Source organism: Perognathus longimembris, chromosome 12 (genome assembly GCF_023159225.1).
Source record: "Perognathus longimembris pacificus isolate PPM17 chromosome 12, ASM2315922v1, whole genome shotgun sequence".
Lineage (NCBI taxonomy): Eukaryota > Metazoa > Chordata > Mammalia > Rodentia > Heteromyidae > Perognathus > Perognathus longimembris.
Genome location: NC_063172.1, coordinates 15,375,222 through 15,388,101, shown reverse-complemented (window position 1 = coordinate 15,388,101; position 12,880 = coordinate 15,375,222). Strand labels below are relative to the sequence as shown.

Sequence of the window (12,880 nt, the reverse complement as noted above, 5' to 3'; positions counted from 1 at the left end):
CACTTCCTTTGCCTCAGAGTCATGGAACAAATATAAGAGCCTTACAATGAGTGTGGTGGTTCATGTCTGTAATCCCAACAGTCAGAAGACAGAAACAAGAGGATGGAAAGTGAGGCCAGCCTGGAGAACATTGTAAGAGCCTGTCTCAAAAAAAGTAAGTGCTGGAAATGTAGCATAGGAGCAGAGAACTCGCTTAGCATGCACAATCTTTGGGACCAGAAAAGGAAGAAAGGAAAGAGGGATGAAAGGAGGGAGGTGGAAAAAAGAGAAGAGAAGGAGGGAGGTATAGACAAGAACCAGTGGCTCAGACAGGACTACGTGAGGGAACCTCTATGTTATTGCTCATGGCTGCATTTGGCAGAGAGAAAGAAGAGAGAGAGAGAGAGAGAGAGAGAGAGAGAGAGAGAGAGAGAGAGAGAGAGAGAGAGAGAGAGAGAGAGAGAATGTGCCTGTGTGTGATTCCCTGACTTTGTGACTGAAGAATTCAGGCAGGTCAGGCCTGGATTTTCTTGGAAACATAGATCTCTTTAAAAAGTTGAATTCAAGATTATCTGCTGCCAGGGCTGGGAGGTAGAGGTTAGAGGTCGTTTGTAGTTCCTTTGTGTCCCTGCTAAGCATACATGAGGCCCTGGGTTTGACCTCAGTACTGAAGGAGATGAGGGATTACCAAGAACTTTATATGGGGCTGGGAATACGGCCTAGTGGTAAAGTGCTCACCTCATATACATGAAGCCCTGAGTTTGATTCCTCAGCACCACCTATATAGAAAAAGCCAGAAGTGGCACTGTGGCTTAAGTGGTAGGAGTGCTAGCCTTGAGCAGAAAGAAGCCAGGGACAGTGCTCAGGCCCCGAGGTCAAGCCCCAGGCCTGGCAAAGAAACAAAAAGAACTCCATATGCCAATGAACAGAATTCGTGGAAAAAGTGAACACATGAGCCCGGCACCAGTGACTCAAGCTTGTAATCCTAGCAACTCAGAAAGCTGAGATCTAAGAAGGCAGGTTCAAACCAGACCAGGCAGACAAGTCCCAGAGACTCTTATCACCAGTTAACCAGCAAAAAGCTGGAAGTGGAGGCATGCTTCAGATGGTCAAGTGCCAACCTTAAGCAAAAAAATAAAACTAAGAAAGAGTAAAAGTCCTTGAGTTCAAGCTTCAGCCCTGCTGCATAGATGTGTACACGTACACACAGAGAGAAAGTGAATATATTCTGGATACAATATGAAAAGCACATTTTCCACTAACCTTGGTTTCATCTTCAAATCAAAAGGAGATTTTTCCCATTTTCTAAAAACAATTCTGCCAGTACTGGGGCTTGAACTCAGGGCCTTGCTTTCTAGCTAGGCATTCTTGCTCATGGCTGGTGTTCTACCACTTGAGTTGAACCCCCAGTCATCCCACAGTTCTAATTTAACCTCATCTTGATATGGAGATAAATCTAATTCCTAGAGACATTGGTCTGAGCTTTCCTCCAAAGGACCTTGATTGTCTTCACCACAGTGTTTCTCTCTCAAGCCACTGCTAGTTCATTTGTCTTGTTTGACTGATTGTTCCTCCTGATTGAGGGATTGGCGTACAGGGCCTGTATACTATTAGGTCTGTCTGTACTTTCCTACAGCTTCCTTTGCTCTGTCTTCTACAGGACCAAAGGGAAGTAAAAGGGAGAGGCCTGGTCCAGAGGGGCAGAGCCCTCCATGTGGTGAATCTTACCAGAGGTTTTGTCAACCATCTGCTCCAAGATCGGGTCTTTGTTCTCCCTCAGTGCCTGGCACAGTAAATATTTGTTGAATGAACAAAGGACTCCCGTGTTGTGATTGTGGGGAGCTGCTGGGCTTGTAGCATAAAAGAGGGGCTGAGAGCTTGATTTTAATGAAGAGCAGTGGCAGCCCCAGCCTTACCTTGTCTGGCCTTGTTGGTTTACAGAGCATCTTACACATTGTTTGATCTGCTGGACCAGCTTTGTTAGATATCCAATGGGCATAAGAAATCCTACCCTCCAGTAGGTTCTGGGAGCCCTAGAGAGATTGATATAGACCTGAAGGGATGGAGGTAAAGATTATTTTTTCAAAGTCTTTAAGCTTTTTTACTTCATCTTATTCTGTTTCCCATGTGGAAGAAACCACATCTTGAGTTCTGATTCAGATTTTTACTTTAAGATATTTTTTAACTATTTTACAAATGCTAAGATTTTTCCATACATTATGAATATTTTCAGCTTGCTTACCTTGCCCAGTTTTCATTTTTTAATTGATTAATTTATTATGCCAGTACTGGGTCAGACCCTCAAGGCTGGCTTTCTACCTCTTGAACCTCTTCTCCACTTCTGGCTTTCTGCTGCTTAATTTGACAATAAGGGTCTCATTCTCCTGGGCTTTCCTGCTCAGGCTGGCTTCCAACAGTGATCCTCAGATCTCAGCCTCCTGATTAGGTTAGATTACAGGTGTTAGCCACCAACTCCTAGCCCACTTCCCCTTTTTTTTTCTTTTCTATTTATGTGGTACTGAGGAGTTGAACCCAGGGCTTCATGCATGCTAGGTGAGCATTCTATCACTAAGCCACATCAGCTCCCCACTTCCTTTTTTGTTGTTGTTTTCTGTGCTGGTACTGGGCCTTGATCTTGGGGCCTGGGTATTATCCCTGTGGGTTTTTTTTTTTGTTGTTTTTTTTTTGGCCAGTCCTGGGCCTTGGACTCAGGGCCTGAGCACTGTCCCTGGCTTCATTTTGCTCAATGCTAGCACTCTGCCACTTGAGCCACAGCGCCACTTCTGGCCGTTTTTTGTATAGGTGGTGCTGGGGAATCGAACCCAGGGCCTCATGTATATAAGGCAAGCACTCTTGCCACTAGGCCATATCCCCAGCCCCCCTGTGTGTTTTGTTTTGTTTTGTTTTTGTTTTTTTATCAAAGCTAGCACTCTACCACCTGAGCTCCTCTTCTGGCTTTTTGTGATAAATTAGAAGAGTCTCTCAGGCTTTTCCTGCTGGCTGGCTTTGAACTGTCATGCTCAAATCTACAGCCATCTGAGTAGCTAGGATTCATGTGAGCCACTGGCACCTGGATTCACTTTCTTTTTATAAAAAAAAAAATTAAACTAATTGCAGGTCATGTTTAAGTTGTATGTCTTGCCCAACAGAGTATTCAAATGTATAATAACTTGCCCACCAAGAGTCTTGGGGAAATAGGAGAGATTGCATAAAACAAACTCAAAGTTCTTATCATTTTAATGATAAGATAGTCATTTAATTTTTAATCATTTAATGATTCAGGCAGCTGACTCCCCAGCAACTGTGTCACCATTCATAAATGGCCTGTATGAATGCTTCTGCAAGTTCTGTTGCCTTCTTTCTCCTGATTTGGCTCCGTTGGTAGGCATCACCAGTAGGTTATTCCTCTTTTCTTTGCCATTGTTGAAAACCACAGTTCTGGTCAGGCAGCCTTACACCTGTGCTCTGCAGGCTCTCTTGGTAATTCTCAGGCCTAGAGAAGCTAATGACCAGGATGAGCCTCCCCAGCAGCTACACCTGAGCTTTTTCATTTTCACTATGTCCTTGCTTCCCTTAAAAGCCTATAGTTTTAGTAGCTCCTTGTTATAAACCACTTTTCATTAGCCCATTGGAACGTCCTTGTTACTTCCTGCTGGAACTCTGATTGATAAGGGCCTATGAGACCCACCTGGGAACTGACACAAGTTCTTAGCTCCTTTCTCCATGAGTTGAAAGGCAGGCTGAACTGCCCACACCCAGGAAATGGAAAGTCCCAGATGTTTTTATATGTTGCCATTCCCTAGCTGGGTACCTTGTGTACTGTGGTGGTTCAGATCAGCACATACTCTAAGTGGCCCTTGTGCTGAGTATAGAATTTGATTGATGAGATTAAATTATTGTGGCTCCTTTCCTCTTGGTTGTGGTACCCTGAGTTCCAAGCCTGCTACCATCTCCCCAGGATAATTGTCCTGGATGTTGCAAGGTCTCCAGCACAGCTGTAGTTATTTGAAGTGGTACGACTGGGAGCCTAATTATCCAACACGTGGCATATATCTCCTAAAGGTGTGGTGAAGAGGCATTTAGATAAACAAATGCATAGTCATTAGGAAAGGAGGTGAGAGGCAGCCCCTTTTTCTTTTCTCTAAACTAGAGGATGTTCAAATTTGAGTAAAAAGAGTAAATTCATTTTTACTATTCTAAGTCACTCTATTCTAGTTCTAGGTTCTGATTATATACATTCAGAAGATAAGAAGAATACTTGTAGCCATCATTTAGTGAGCACTTTCAGGTTCTAGGCTCAGTTTTCGGTATTCCTCATGTATTTCATTCCCTCGTCCCTACACTTCCAAGGAGATTTTTTTTTTTTTTTTTTACCATCACTTTGTAGATATGAAGAGAGAACCTGAGATGGGATAAGTAATCTGCTTGAAATCTTCAGTTGCTGAAAAGTGATCCTGAGCCAAAGTTACTCATAGCACAGGCTTTTGGCTTACCCATTGTTTTACTCATAGCACAGGCTTTTGGCTTACCCATTGTTTTACTCATAGCACAGGCTTTTGGCTTACCCATTGTTTTACTCATAGCACAGGCTTTTGGCTTACCCATTGTTTTACAAAATAGAAGTTGGGCCAGGTGCTGATGGCTCATGTCAGTAATCCTAGCGACTCCAGCAGCTGAGATCTCAGGATCATGCATCAAAGTCAGCCTGGACAGGAAGGCCCATGAGACTCTTATCTCCAACAAATTACTTAGAAAAAGCCAAAAGTACTATGGCTCAAGTGGTAGAGCATTAGCCTTGAGCAAAAGAAGCCCAAGCCTGGAACTCAAGCCCCAAGACTGGCAAACAAACAAACAAACAAACAAGTAGGTCTTTGAATTCCTTGCAGAGTACCTGCGCAAGTTGAACACCACATTCCTCATGCTTCAAATCCAATGACCCTAGCTCTCATCGAGTGCCAGCGATTCCATCTGTTTGGTTTTGTTTTTTTGCCAGTTCTGGGGCTTGGACTCAGGGCCTGAGCACTGTCCCTCGCTTCTTTTTGCTCAAGGCTAGCACTCTGCCATTTGAGCCACGGCGCCACTTCCGGCTTTTTTCTATATATGTGGTGCTGAGGAATCGAACCCAGGGCTTCATGTATATGAGATGAGCACTTTACCACTAGGCCATATTCCCAGCCCCCATCGATCGATTCCATCTGAAAGAGTCCTTTTCTTGAAGGGATCACTTTGGTGGCTCTAGCAGGGGTTGGGCAAAGGGAACCTATGTTCAGCATGGGTCAGAGAGGAAAAGTGAGCACACTAGGAGCAGAAGAAATGGGAGGGAGTTTCTAAAGAGGAGGGGACTCTTCCCTCATTCAAATGTCCTGTGGCAGGCTCTGGTGGAGGCCGCATGTTCCGTGTAGAGACTCGGAGCTTGTGGCTGGAGCATTCTTTTTTCTTGCTTTGTGTGCTAAGTGAACACATCCGGACTTAATTACAGTCCCTTCAGCCAGAGCTTGGGGTGGAAAACAATTGCATTGTCTCACCAATTGGGAAAAAAATGAAGCAAGTTGACAGAAAGCATTTATTAATTTCAGGGCACCTAAACAAAAGTCTTTCATACCAGAAAAGTTCAAAGAATGTTCTTTATTGCAGGGAAGTTTGCAGTTAAATGTTAACTGCAAAGTTAACATTCAGGTGGATATGGTAGTGCATGCCTAGAACCCTATCCACTCTGGAGGTGAAGGTAGAATCTTAAATCAGAAGAATCTTAATTTCAAGGCCAGCCTGGATTAGAGCCTGGCTAACTCTAGGACAGCGTGGACACTCTATCCCCCCCAAAAAAAGTGAAGGAAAAAATGTTAAATGTGTTGATTATAATATCTGTCATGCACACAGAACATAGTTTAGGACATTTTCACAAACCAAAACACATCTGTGGACCCATCAAACAGATTTTTTTTTAATGTCTTCTGGGTTTTTTTTGTGTGTGTGTTGTTTTTGCTTTTTGTCAGTTGTGGGGCTTGAGCTTAGTACCTAGGCACTGTCCCTGAGCCTCTTTGTGCTCAAGGCTAGCGCTCTACCACTTTGAGCTACAGTGCCACTTCCAGTTTTCTGGTAGTAAATTGGAGATAAGAGTCTCATGGACTTTCCTGTCCTGGCTGACTTTGAACCATGATCCTCAGATCTCAGCCTCCTAAGTAGGATTACAGGTGTGAGCCATAGGTGCCCAGCTTGTCTTCTGGTGTTGGTTTGTTTGTTGTTGTTGTTTTGTTGTTGTTGTTTACCCTGCTTACTTTCTTAAAACAAAAATAACTTTGAGTAGAACTCCAAACAAACTTTTAACCTTCTCTGGCTTTTCTGTTTGATTCATCATTCCTTTCTCCTACCTCATACTCATGCTTGCACTTGGTGCTTCTGACTAGTTCAGACTATGGTCCCAACCTCTTAAAGGCTGTGTGTGTGTGTGTGTGTGTGTGTGTGTGTGTGTGTGTGTGTGATTTGTTCACTGCTACTATGTGCCAGACAAGACGGGCATGTGCTTTAAACATATTAGCTCTAATTTTTACAATGACTCTATTGTGTTATTCTCATTATATTGTAAGAAAATTCATGATCTTAGAACCCACTCACTGCTTGGAAAATTACAGTCCTGAGATATAAATGCAGGCTGGACTTCCTGTGTCACCAGCTCTTCTCAGCCCAGTGCTAACAGGCAAGGAAGGAGGAAATGATCAGCCAGAACCCTTTTTGTGTCCCTGGAGTATTAGTTTTAGTTTCTGGTGACAGGATTTTGCTAGATAGCTCAGACTGGCTTCAAACTTGGGATCCTTGTGTCTCAGCCTCTTAACTTCTGTGGTTACAAGTATATACCACTACATTTGCTTAAGGTTTAGTTGGTTTTGGTTTTTTGTCGGTCCTTGGGCTTGAACTCAGGGCCTGGGCACTGTCTCTGAGCTTTTCTATGCTCAAGGCTAGTGCTTTACCACTTGGAGCCACCGCTCTACTTTCAGTGTTCTGGAGATTAGAATGTCACAGACTCTCCTGCCTGGGCTGGCTTTGAACTATAGTCCTCAGATCTCAGCCTCTTGAGTAGCTAGGATTTAGGCTACCAGCACCCAGCAAGGTATAGTTTTGACTCCTCATCTTCCCTTCCTTCACTAGATTCAGAAGTAACTGTGACATATACCCATTTTCTCACATTCTAATTTTCTAGATTGTTCCTTACCCATTATCCCCTGTTTCTGGATGGCTGAGTGTCTATGAGCATCTCCCTAGACCCAGGGCTCTGGTTAATGAGTTTCTTTTCTCCATTTGACCAGCCTGAGGTTCATTAATTGGGCCTTTGGTACAGATGACTTTCGAAGGGAATCCAGCCCAGCAAGCCCATGTCTAAGTCCTAGATAAGAACTTTTAGCTTTTGTTTTCTTGGTTCCTCTTGGTTTTTCAGAATAGGAACTTTGCCTCATTCTTCATGTTCCCAGTGATGAGCGTAGTCCAAGAGTACATACTTGGTCCACTTACTGGACTGGAAGCAAGGCTGCCATCCTGGAAGTTGGAAAGATCATCATACAGAGGCATCCTTATCCTGTCAGCTTCCTTACCCTGATTGACACTCCTGAGTGCAGGCCACCTATAAGATAGGAATCCTCTCCCAAGGAATTGCAGCCCGTTGCCCTTGCATCTGCCCTGCCCTCCCCTCAGAAGCTCCTCATCAAGCCCGGCCTGCCCCGGGTCCCTCCTGGCTTCTTATTCACTGTGCATTTGTACTTGCTGTTTGTCCATCTTTTGTCGTCTTACTTGTCTCGGGGAAACTCCCATTCCTTCTTAACTTGGAGCTTGAAAGTACCCCCCCCCTTTCACCCCCAGGACAGACCTAGGTATTGTATTCCCATATTTCTTTATCCTCTGTTACAGCGCTTGTCTGCTTGTACAGAGGTATGTAATGTTTGGTTTCCATCCCTCATAGGAAGCAACTTAAGGGTCAGGGCTGTCCTTTCTTGTTGCTGTGTCTCCTAGAATATAGAAATAATATATAGATCTGTAAATACTTATTAACTGACTGACTGAATTAATGAAACCAGCAGAGAAGTAATGCATGTGTGTCTGTGTGCTTGTGCGTGTGCACGCCAGTCCTAGGGCTTGAATTCAGGGCCTGAGTGTTGTGCATGAGCTTCTTTGCTCAAGGCTAGTGCTCTACTTCTGGCTTTTTGTGCTAATTGATTGGAGATAAGAGTCCCATGGGCTTTCCTGCTTTGGCTGACTTTGAACCACGATCCTTGGATCTCAGCCTCCAGAGTAGCTAGAATTACAGGTGTGAGCCACTGACACAGGTTTTTGATCACTCTTAATCCTATAACATATATCCACTTATTCTCTGTATTGGGTATTGGATTCCATTTATCCTCATCACTTTTTCTTCCCCTCTTTACTTCCTTTTCACCCTTCTTTCCTTTATTGTGGATAGGAAATTCTCCTATTTTTCCATGATTATGAAAACAAGAACACCCCAAATAAATAACCACTTACTTCAAAAGGACCCTTATGAAACTCAGCTCTCCTTGACAATTAATTGTTCAATAAGGTTGAGAGAGGTTTGTATTGTTTTGAATTGAGGGCAAGAGTGCTTGATTTTGCTCCTTTTGTGTAATTTTCTGGTTATGAAACCATCCGTGCATGTAGTCTTTAGAGCGGCCATGGCCTTAGAATTTGCACTTGGCTTCTCTAAAGCTGATTCAAGGTCTGGAAATGGCTGTTAAGTCAACACAAATGACCATAGGGAATGTGAAAATCGCAGCTGCAGTTTCAGAATATCAGTCTCTACATGACATAATAGCAGCACTAAAGTTCTTCTTCTAGCTGATTTAAAAGAGGAAAGAATATTATCCTTCAAAGACAAGTAATATTCCATTATTTCTGCATGTGAGATTGGTTTTATTTTCCATCAGTTGATTGGAAAGTATTTATTGAGCACATTTAAGGCATGGTATCTGTAGGAGTTTCTGGTTTGGTTGGAGGGGTGGTAAAAATAGTATATTAAAAATTGAAAGAGTGGGCTGGGGATATGGCCTAGTGGCGAGAGAGCTTGCCTCGTATACATGAGGCCCTGGGTTCGATTCCCCAGCACCACATATACAGAAAAAAAAACGGCCAGAAGTGGCGCTGTGGCTCAAGTGGCAGAGTGCTAGCCTTGAGCAAAAGGAAGCCAGGGACAGTGCTCAGGCCCTGAGTCCAAGGCCCAGGACTGGCCAAAAAAAAAAAAAAAAATTGAAAGAATATGTATGAAACTGTGGTGTGGACAGAGAGGAGAGAGAGAGGGAGGAAAAAAAGAAGGGAGGAAGAAAGAAGCAAGGGAGATTGTGAGAATGAATTAGAGCGCTGTATAGATTGTTCCCTAGCTCTAATTTTTTTATCATACATGCCATAGGATTTACCCAGTCATCAAAAGCAAAGTCCCTCTATGTCATTCAGCACCTTACGTGATGGAGAGCCAGGCGCCCTTCATCTCCTCATAGAAATGGCCCTGAGTAGCTGGGACTGGATTGCAGCCTCTCTTTCTCCAAGGAGCCGAGTTCCCATGTGCAGTCAACACCCTGTGTTACTGTACGGGAGTCCTTGCTGTGAAGGAACAGTTTAGATTCTCCAGGGAAAGGAAGAAGGGAAGATGTGAGTAGTAAGAATACAGAACCCGGATGTGAAGGAAGCTCTTCTGTTCCCACCTCAGCCTCCCGAGTGCGCATGCTGTGCCCTGTGAGCCTCAGGAGTACACACGCCTGAAACAGTGGTGGTGGTTGTTTGTTTGTTGACAGGAGTGCCAAGATAGCCAGGCGCTAGGGACTCACACCTGTAATCCTTGCTACTCAGAGGACTGAGCTCAGGGGATCACAGTTCAAAGCCAGCCCGGGAAGGAAAGTCTCATCTTCTGTTAACCACCAAAAAGCTAGAAGAAGAGCTGTGGCTCAAGTGGTAGAACACTAGATTTGAGCAAAAAAGCTAAGGGACGATGGCCCAGGCCCTGAGTTCAAATCTCAGTAATAGCACACAGCACGTGTACACATAAAAAAAATGCCAAGATAATTTGACAGGGAAAGATTGGTCTTTGATATTGAAATGACTGGGCAGCCATATGCAAAACAGTGAAGTTGGGTCCTCTCAGTCCATCCTTTTGACCTCACAGTCTCATGGGCCATTTTGACTCTTCCTCTGGCTTTTATCCCTGCATGCCATTTATATTATATATATATAAAATACTATACATAATATGTAATGTATAATATATAATATAAATTACATATATACAATCGGGATATATGATATATAATCTATTATGGAAATATGTATGTATATATTATATATTCCCATGTTCTCTAGGGCCTGCTAGGCACTCTTGAGTTTTTTTTTCAATGTGCAAGGAGATTGCTATCAGCTTATTTCTATTCCTGTATTGGCACCTGAATGGAGCAGTTCCTTCTATTGTGCTGCCTTCCCTCTGGGTAAATGTGAGTCTGGGAAATCTGACAAAGATATGGACTCTGACTCAGGAAAGGTTGAAATCAGCTCACATACACAATCACAATTTGCTGAGCTCTAACAGGTGGCAGATACCAATGCTTAACCATGATACAGTGTATGGCCTTATGCCATGGCTATAGGCTGGCATGTAAAGATGTTGGCTAAAAATCAGCTTGCTTTTATAAAATATAAGTATATTTTATACTATGTATAAATGTGAAATATAAAGTATACATAATCATTTATGAGTTTATGAAATTTATATAAATATAAAATTGAAGATAATTCAGAGAATCATCCACACCCCTGATTACGAATTAAATGGTTGTCCTTATCTGTAGAAATACATATAGAGTCTGAATTCATTTTGATGCAAAGAAAAGCGGTGTTTGGGTTTTTTTTCTCACTATAATTGTGATTTTTTTTTTCCTTTGTGCCTATCCTGGGGCTTGAACTCAGGGCCTGAGTACTGTCCCTGAGCTTTTGTGCTCAAGTGCTCTGCCACTTGAGCCACAGCTATACTTTCAGCTATTTTGGTAATTTATTAGAGATAAGAGTGTCATGGACTTTTCTGCCAGGACTAGCTTCAAACCATGATTCTCAGAATCTCAGCCTCTCTAGTAGCTAGGATTATAATCGTGTGAGCCGTAGGCACCTGGAGTAATGGCTCTTTTTATAAAATTCTCATGGTAGTTGTTATCATCATGTTTAAAACTCATTCGGTTAAGGTATACACCAGGGACCATTCTATTTTATTTTTTCTATTCTCTTTGTTTTTCTTATTCTCTTTTATTCTATTCTATTTTATTCTTCCTATCCTATTCCATTCTAGTCTTTTGTTCCAGTCTTTTTATTACAACTTCTGTCTTTTTAAGTTATATGAAATGCCTAGGATAAGCAAATTCATGTAGACATAATTAGTATTTGCCTAGGCCTCGGGAGATGGAGCAATAGTGACTATTGATGGTTGTGAGATCTTGGGAGGAAGTAGGGGAAGAAAAGGTTCTAACTTTGAGGGGATGGTGGCACAACCTGTGTATGAAAACTTCTGAACTATGTGGTATGTGAGCTTCATGTTACATGTATGAAGTCCATTAGTCTCACTGAACATGCCATATGAAGGAGAACTAAAGAGCCAGGCTACCAGCACTGGCCACCCTTTGCACACAAGTGTGAGTGACCCCGAGCTAGCAGACCTGCTCTGTTGAATCCCAGGAAAACCTGTAGAATACTATGATAAATTAAATGATGGTAGCTTGATATGTAGCACAAGGTCATTGGAACAGATGGTAAGTTGAATCCTTATTTATTTTTTGGTCATGGAACTTGAACTCAGGGCTTGGGCATTGTCCCTGAGCTCTTTTGCTGACGACTCTACCACTTTGAGCCACAGTGCCACTTCTGGTTTTCTGGTGCTTAATTGGAGATAAGAGTCACTGACTTCTGTCTGGGCTGGCTTTGAACTGCAGTCCTCAGATCTCAGCCTCCTGAGTAGCTAGGATGACAGGCATGAGCCACCAGTACCAGGCTTAAATTCTTACTTGAACACAATGACTACATATTAATGCTAAAATCAGAGGCACATCAGGGCTTTGTCTTACAAAAAGGCACCCAGCGATTCCTTAGTTGCAAGGAGAAATGAACCAAGGAAGGGAGCACTGAAGGTGCCCATCCAGGCAGGCCTGCCAGCTGCTCTCCTTCCTGGAGCTCACGTTGGCAGAAGCAGCTAGCCAGCCACGGGTCCAAAAGGCCACTAGCTACTTAGCAGCAGCTCAAGAGCTGGCAGGTCATATTTCTGCTTACCAGAAGTGACACAAATTAACCCTGTGCACTTGCCCTCTCCACACCCTGAAAGGAAAATCATTAAGCTGGAAAGAGCATAAATGGAGATAAAGGACAGGAGTCTGTGTCTGAAACAGAATATCAACAGTGTGTGTGTGTGTGTGTGTGTCTTTGTCTGTCTGTATCTGTGTGTCTGTATGTGTGTGTGTCTGTGTGTCTTTCTGTTGCTGGGCATCAAAACCAGTTACTCAAGTGTGTTAACGAGCAAGCCCTTTATCATTGAATGACACTCCACCTTACAAGGCTCTCCATCTCTTCTCCACATAATATCAGCCTAAAGGATTCTCCCCCCAACACCACTTCCCAAATTTTATTGCGATGGGTTCCCACTAAGTGGCCTAGACTGAGCTTCCCACTTGTACTCTTCCCACTTGAAACTCTCAAATAGTTTGGGAGTATAGGCATGTACCAAGGTGCCCAGCATGGGCTATGTCTCCAACCTCCATGGTTATTTTTGAGATAGAGTCTCAATAAATGAATGAAATGGGGCTGGGAATATGGCCTAGTAGCAAGAGTGCTTGCCTCGTATACATGAAGCCCTAGGTTCGATTCCTCAGCACCACATATA

At 43.2% G+C, this 12,880-nt stretch overlaps 1 protein-coding gene across 1 annotated transcript in view; it reads left to right on the top strand.

Moving 5' to 3' along the window:
- The window catches only part of Deptor (DEP domain containing MTOR interacting protein), a 113,465-nt gene that overhangs the window by 45,581 nt on the left and 55,004 nt on the right, over nucleotides 1-12,880 (top strand). The gene's annotated exons all lie outside the window — the stretch shown is intronic.